Source organism: Gobio gobio, assembly GCF_949357685.1.
Source record: "Gobio gobio genome assembly, chromosome: 22".
Lineage (NCBI taxonomy): Eukaryota > Metazoa > Chordata > Actinopteri > Cypriniformes > Gobionidae > Gobio > Gobio gobio.
This window is the reverse complement of record NC_137118.1, coordinates 24,728,111-24,735,459: the sequence shown is the minus strand read 5'-3', so window position 1 is coordinate 24,735,459 and position 7,349 is coordinate 24,728,111.

Below are 7,349 nucleotides of genomic sequence, written 5' to 3'. Positions count from 1 at the left end.
GCAAACAGCAAGAATCTTTTTTTGAGAGCAGACAAAGAAAAAATTTTCATCCTGTAAAATATTTTGCTTCACATAAAGGGATTAAAAGAGTGGCAGATGAACACCTCTTGCCAGAGGTGGACAGTAACTAAGTACATTTACTTGAGTACTGTACTTAAGTACACTTTTTGAGTATCTGTACTTTACTAAAGTATTATTTTTTTAGGGAAACTTTTACTTTAACTTCACTACATTTGAAAGACAAATATCGTACTTTTTACTCCACTACATTTCTATCAAGGTCCTCGAAGTAGAAAGTCGTTTCTGTAGCAACGTTTTTTTTTGTTTTTTTTGCAGACAGCCATAAGTAATCACTTTTGTACGGTCATATGAAGTTTCCCGACATTTTTTGAACACTGATCAGGTTATAGCAAAATGGAGGAAGACGGTTCCTCGGCACAGTGTGTGCACCCATGGCCATACTAGAAATTAAGTTTAAGTTTTCTGAAAAGATTAAAGATTAGTTTCGTTGGCATACACTTGATGAAGGTCTCATAAAATGTTAAAAAATGTCTGGGAGAAAGTGAAGCATTGACATATTGAATCTGAAAAAGCTTGATGAAAGAGCTCAGTTCAGTCTGGTTTTTGTACCTCTCAGATGAGCACAAGAACTGAATAGAGCTTTCTTTTGCGCTTTTTTCCCCGCACTTAAACAGATCAATACACACAAAAGGTCAATTTTCATTTTGGAAAGTATCACTTAAACAAAGTTGATTATGTCTTAAGTGAACGTAAACAGTTGGGGGAATATCGGATGTGTATCAGTGTGTAGGATTTGTGCATTCTGCCTTAAAGTGACAGCAGCTTTGTAACTTTTTTACAAGTATTTAAACTATTCAAGGTGGTAGTTTGCTAGCTTTTCAGATGGAGCATCACTGACTGGCTTAAACCACCGTGATGGCTATAGCGTGCATTCATGCAACAATAATAAAATAATGCATTGACATAAAAAAGGAAATTTACTTTTGATACTTAAGTACTTTTATAAACAAGTACTTCTGTACTTTTACTTGAGTAAAAATAGTTTTCAACAACTTTCACTTGTAACGGAGTAATATTTGACCAGTAGTAATTTTACTTTCACTCGAGTAATGGAGTTGTGTACTTTGTCCACCTCTGCCTCTTGCATAGGTAGAACTAAGAAGGGCTTGTGTCTCCACAGCCATTTTCCCTTGCAGTGACTGTATCCATTCAAATCCAATGCCATGGATTTCTGTTTTACAAAGTCAAACAAAATGCTAGAAAGGTGAAAATAAGATTGTACCACTTAACTTACTGTAAACTTACATTTCACATACAGATTCATTGAAACACAAGTGCTCATGTTAATAACAATTTTGTGTGGTCCAGTTGTTGCATCCAGGCTTTGGTTCAGGCCCAGCTGCAAAAAGTTTATAAGTTATAATAGGAAGTGTATTATTTTTAAGTGTTTTCTTAACCAAGGGATTTCTTGCAACTTAAAACCATATGAATCTTATAGGCCGCATTGACATTACATGGTTCAAGTGACCCAAATTCGATTCCCAATTTTCCTCCCATATGATACAGATCAGATATGTAACAAACTTGTGTAGGAAGTAAGCAGCAAAAAAGCACATGGCGATCGGTTTCAGGCCTCATTCATACGTGGAAATAAATCTGATATGAATAGAATACATGCATTTGCATCTGTCATGTAAGCGGACTGATCAGATATTTCCATGTCAATACAAAAGGCACGTCATTGAAAAAGTGACGGAGACGAATGACGTCAACTCAGGTGGACACCAACCACGATTCCATGACTCTTTTCAATGGTACAATGGAAGACAAAGGCTGCGTCCAAAAACCTAGGCAGCTAACTTGTTGCCTCGCTGCCTTATCAGACAATGACTTGTAAGGCAACATTTGCGCATGAATGTACCTCACAAAACTGATTTCGGACAGACTTCTAAGGCAGCGTAACAGTTTAATGATCTACAGCAAAATAGAGAGAGCTTTGGTGAGAACTAAACAAATATTCAATTACTACTTTAGTAATTTCTCGCTACAAATGACATCAGAAGTGGAAAATGTTGGTCGAAAATGTACATTTACACACAAACTGACCAGCAAATGCAACTTTCGGACGCCGTCTTTTGTTTCTAGCTCAACTGTTACCGGAACGCACAGGATTGTGGGATATCAAAGACAGTGAAGGATACATTTCTGCTGCCTTCAAAACTCGATCAGGTGAAGGTCTCTCAGGAGGCAGGAAGTGAAGCTAACATTAGATACGGACATGCCTTCCTACTTTGAAATGTGTCCTCTGAAGGCAGAATTTTCCAGGATTCGGACGCATCCAAAGGCTCAACCCATTGTTTTGCTGACCTTTAAAGATGGTGTGGAAAGCAAAAACTTGTATTATCATTTTGTCTGCGTTCACTGCAAATCGTGCTGTTTTTACTTCCTTTACTTCCAGATATAGTCAACCAATTGGAATTGTGCATCAAGACCAGCTGTGCAAGTGCGGCCTTAGACATGATGTTTTATTAACAAAGTTCGGGAGAAGCATGTTCAAATGATTTACCCAAAATCAGTACAATTGGAGGCCAAGCCGACTCACCCCTTTTCTGCATCCCTCCACCACCACGACTCCTCACTCTCAGCTGGTTCCTATCCCAGGCAGGGATACGTGGGGAGTACTCTGTGTTCGGGCCACATTCCGAGCTCGGAGCCTCCCCTCGAACAGCACGCCAAATACGCCTACTCTTTTTCTCTATCTAATTATTTGTAAGTGTGAACTTGTGAAATGCTGATACGAGTCATAAAGGTCCTCAGAGGTCAGTGTCTGTAGAGGAATATGAAAAGATATTTGTCTCTGGACCTTCATGCAGCTATTCAAAATAAGACAAGCCTTTTTTCCTGACAATGTTCAGTTATATTAATTCTCACAATAAGATGAATCATATTACAATCAAGATAATAGTAGAGTGATATTAGTAAGAATTACAGTCAAGGTGATACTAGTCCAGGTGATTTTAGTATTTCAAACCAGCATGATTATCTGGCAACACATTATTATCTTCATTATCTGGATATGATATTGATATGTCACTAATGAAACTGTTTTACTTTATATTTACATGACTATATTGCACATAATTGGCCTTAGTTTGGATCCCTTAGTTATGCTTCCAGTCTGCAGGAGTCTCATTACTCCGATATTACAGATTCATTTCACCCATCAGGGGTCCAGTTTAACCTTCCAATTTATGTATCCAAGTAAAACTATCCCACAATACTTCATGAATGTACAACCACCCACACCGATTCACATCACAGCTTTTTGCGTCACACTTTTCCTTTCATTAGTTGGAAACAATAACATCTATCCACAAAGCTGTTTCCTGCCTTTGACCAAACTGGCCTCCTATTCCTTTGAATAACCATGCTTTTGTGCACTGTTTATGTGATATTCCACAGGAGGATTTCCATTTTTTTTATTTCCAGATTCTTCTTATTTTCATGTGAAACTTACTTTCACATCAAATAATAACAGGTTGAAACTCTGTAGATCTGTCAAATGCTGTGAACTGTGGTATAATAATAATTATAAAACGAATAGTTGGCTTCTGATTGGTCAATACAGCATTCTAGATGTGCCAAAATTACGATATAGAAGTGGTCATAATGTGAAACACCTGTTCACCTTATTACTGCACAGCACCCATAGCATAGACAATGCAATGTAATATTTTTCTTGTAATTAAATATGTAGTATAGAGTCTGGGAAACTACGTCATTGCGCTATGGGTAGTCGCCGCCATGTTTTAGGACACGCTCAGGAGCGTACAATGATAACAAATGCGAATCACCAGAGGAATAAACGACTGTATTTACTTTAATACTTTTTAAGAACCCTTGCTTGCACTCACTTATAATAAATGGACTATTATTTGAATCTCTTACGTACATGAGCGCTCAGTCGTGCGGCCCGGATCCTGCACATATTCATCACGTTTCATACAATGAGAAATCAGACGGCCGCCTTCTATCGGACCACACATTGGTTTGTCTTTTGCAGTTTATTTTTTAATAGCCTAACTAAAAAGTCTGTAGCTGATATATAAAATAGTAAATATACTTATAGCTTGATCTCATCTTAGCATCTCTCTCTCTCTGCTGCAGCTTATAAGCAGTCTCTCCAGCCAATTACTGCAATCAGAGACAGGTGTTAATCATTTGCACTTGACCTACTTACCAACCGCTCGGCCCTGCTCTCTCTCTCTCCTTACAGACCTTGCAAAACCACGCCCCCTCCGCCACATACCCCCACCGCCCGACTCAGGCCGGGGAGCCATCCCCCTCCACCTCCTGGGACAGGACCGCGCCCAACCCTCTGTCCGAGGCGTCAGTCTGTAGAAGAAAAGGGAGAGAAAAGTTAGGAGCCTGCAAGAGCGGTCCACCACACAGAGCAGCCTTTATCTGAGTAAAAGCCTGCTGGCACCGCTCCGTCCACTGAACCGTATCTGGTACCTCTTTTTTAGTTAGATCAGTCAGCGGGCTAGCGAGGTCCGAATAATTAGGTACAAACCTCCTGTAATATCCCGCTAGCCCCAGGAACTGTCTAACCTCCTTTTTGGTCTTGGGTCTCGGACAGGCCGCAACAGCTGCGGTCTTGTCAATTTGGGGACGCACCTGACCATGACCCAAGTGGAAGCCCAGATACTTTACTTCCACCCGCCCAATTGCACACTTCTTCGGGTTGGCGGTAAGCCCAGCCCTTCTCAGCGACTTCAGGACAGCTCGCAAGTGCTGCATATGACGCTGCCAGTCTGCACTGTAGATGATGATATCATCCAGATAGGCAGCGGCATATGCAGCATGCGGCCTGAGAATTCTGTCCATCAGACGCTGGAAGGTTGCGGGAGCCCCGAACAGGCCGAAAGGAAGGGTGACGAATTGGTGTAATCCAAACGGCGTGGTGAAAGCGGTCTTTTCTTTGGTCATTGGAGACAAGGGGATCTACCAATAACACTTAGTCAAGTCCAGCGTCGAATAAAAACGAGCAGTCCCCAGCCGATCAAGCAATTCGTCAATCCTTGGCATTGGATAAGCATCAAATTTCGACACCGCGTTCACCTTACGATAGTCCACACAGAAACGGACCGAGCCGTCAGGTTTAGGCACTAAAACAATCGGGCTCGCCCAGTCACTGTTGGATTCTTCTATCACACCCATGTCAAGCATAGCCTCTAATTCTTCCTGAACCACTTTTTTCTTATGTTCAGGCAAGCGGTACGGCCGGCTGCGAACCACAACTCCCGGCTCAGTCTCAACGTGGTGCTGGATAAGATCGGTCCGACCAGGTAGGGGCGAGAACACGTCAGCGAACTCCGCTTGTAAATGTTTTACGTCAGTGAGCTGCGAGGGCGAGAGGTGGTCTCCCCCCGGGGCCAGAGCGAGAGATTGAGGTTTTTGAACCGCCTCCGGCCCGAGATCCTCCTCTCCGCTCACCACCGTCGCGAGCATCACTGACTCCACCTCAGACCATTTCTTTAGCAGGTTGAGGTGGTAAATTTGACGTGCCTCGTCCCTATCTGATCGAATCACCTCATAGTTGAGATCGCCAACTCGCCGTGTGACCTCAAAGGGTCCTTGCCACTTTGCGAGTAATTTCGAGCTCGACGTAGGGAGTAATACAAGTACCTTATCTCCCGGAGTGAATTGACGAAGTCTAGCACCTCTGTTGTATAGCTGTCTCTGTTTGTCCTGAGCCTGTAACAAATTCTCCATTGACAGCCGCCCCAAAGTGGGGAGTTTTGTTCTCAGGTCCAGGACATACTGAATTTCATTTTTACTCGCTGAAGGTCCCTCCTACCAAGCCTCCCTAAGGACATCCAGCACCCCCCGGGGCTGGCGCCCATAGAGAAGCTTGAAGGGGGAAAACCCCGTGGAGGCTTGCGGGACCTCGCGAACAGCAAACATCAGAGGTTCTAGCCATTTATCCCAATTTTTGGCGTCCTCGTGAACGAACTTACGAATCATGGATTTCAACGTGCGATTAAACCGTTCCACCAAGCCATCTGTTTGTGGGTGATAGACGCTTGTGCGAACCGATTTAACGCCCAACAACTCGTAAAGTTCGCGAATCGTTCGTGACATGAACGCCGTGCCTTGATCGGTGAGAATCTCTTTCGGGATTCCCACCCGGGAGATTAATGAAAACAGTGCGCTCGCAACACTTTTCGCCGAAATAGTGCGGAGCGGGACTGCTTCCGGGTATCGCGTTGCATAGTCTACCATAACTAATGCAAAGCGATGCCCGCGTGCTGACCGCTCTAATGGCCCGATGAGGTCCATACCAATTCTCTCGAAGGGGACCTGCACTAGCGGGAGTGGGCACAATGGTGCTTTTGGGGTGGCCGGTGGATTCACCAACTGACATTCACGACAAGACACACACCATCTGCGTACATTCTCGTGAATGCCCGGCCAAAAGAAACGAGCCATTAGACGGTTGAGTGTAGCCGTTTGTCCTAAATGCCCGGCCATAGGATTACAATGAGCCGCCTGGAAAAGCATTTCCCGGCGGCTTTTAGGTACTAATAACTGGGTTGTATCCTGCTTTGACTGGGCGTCTTGGGTCACCCGATACAACCTATCCTTTAAAATACAAAAATAGGGATAAGAGAGCGGCTGGTCAGGCTGGAAAGGTGGCCGTCGATGGAACGGACCTGATTAAACGCATTTTTCAGCGACTCATCCAGGGACTGTTCCAGGGGAAAGTCATCGCGGTCTGTGAAAATGGGCATCTCCAGACCGCTCTGTTCCCCCGGACCGGCCCCCGGAGGTCCCGAATCCACCTCTCCCGACTGAGCAACCGTCTCTTTCCCCTTTACACATTTTCCCCTAGAAGCATCCGCACACAAATGCCCCAACAATTTATTAAATGCTGGCCAATTGGTCCCCAAAATTAGCGGATGCCGGAGGTGCGGGTTAATTGCCACCTCCACACTATGCGTTTGTCCCCGAAATTGAATATCCACGGGCAACAACGGATAGTTCACCACTTCCCCGTGCACACACCTCACCTTAACCATGCGGCGGTTATCCAACACCTTAGACCGAATCAGGCTTTGATGGATGGAGGTCTGGTTACAACCCGAATCCACCAAAGCCTGATAAGTACCCCCCTCGATACATACAGGTATCTGGTACAGGCCAGCTTGATCGAGGGCGGCTTGCGGCGCGTCGGGGACCCGGATCAGTGTCCCCACCTCCATCACTGGACATCGATCGATGAAATGGCCGGGGTCCCCACAGCGCCAGCAAGCCGGCCCAGGCTT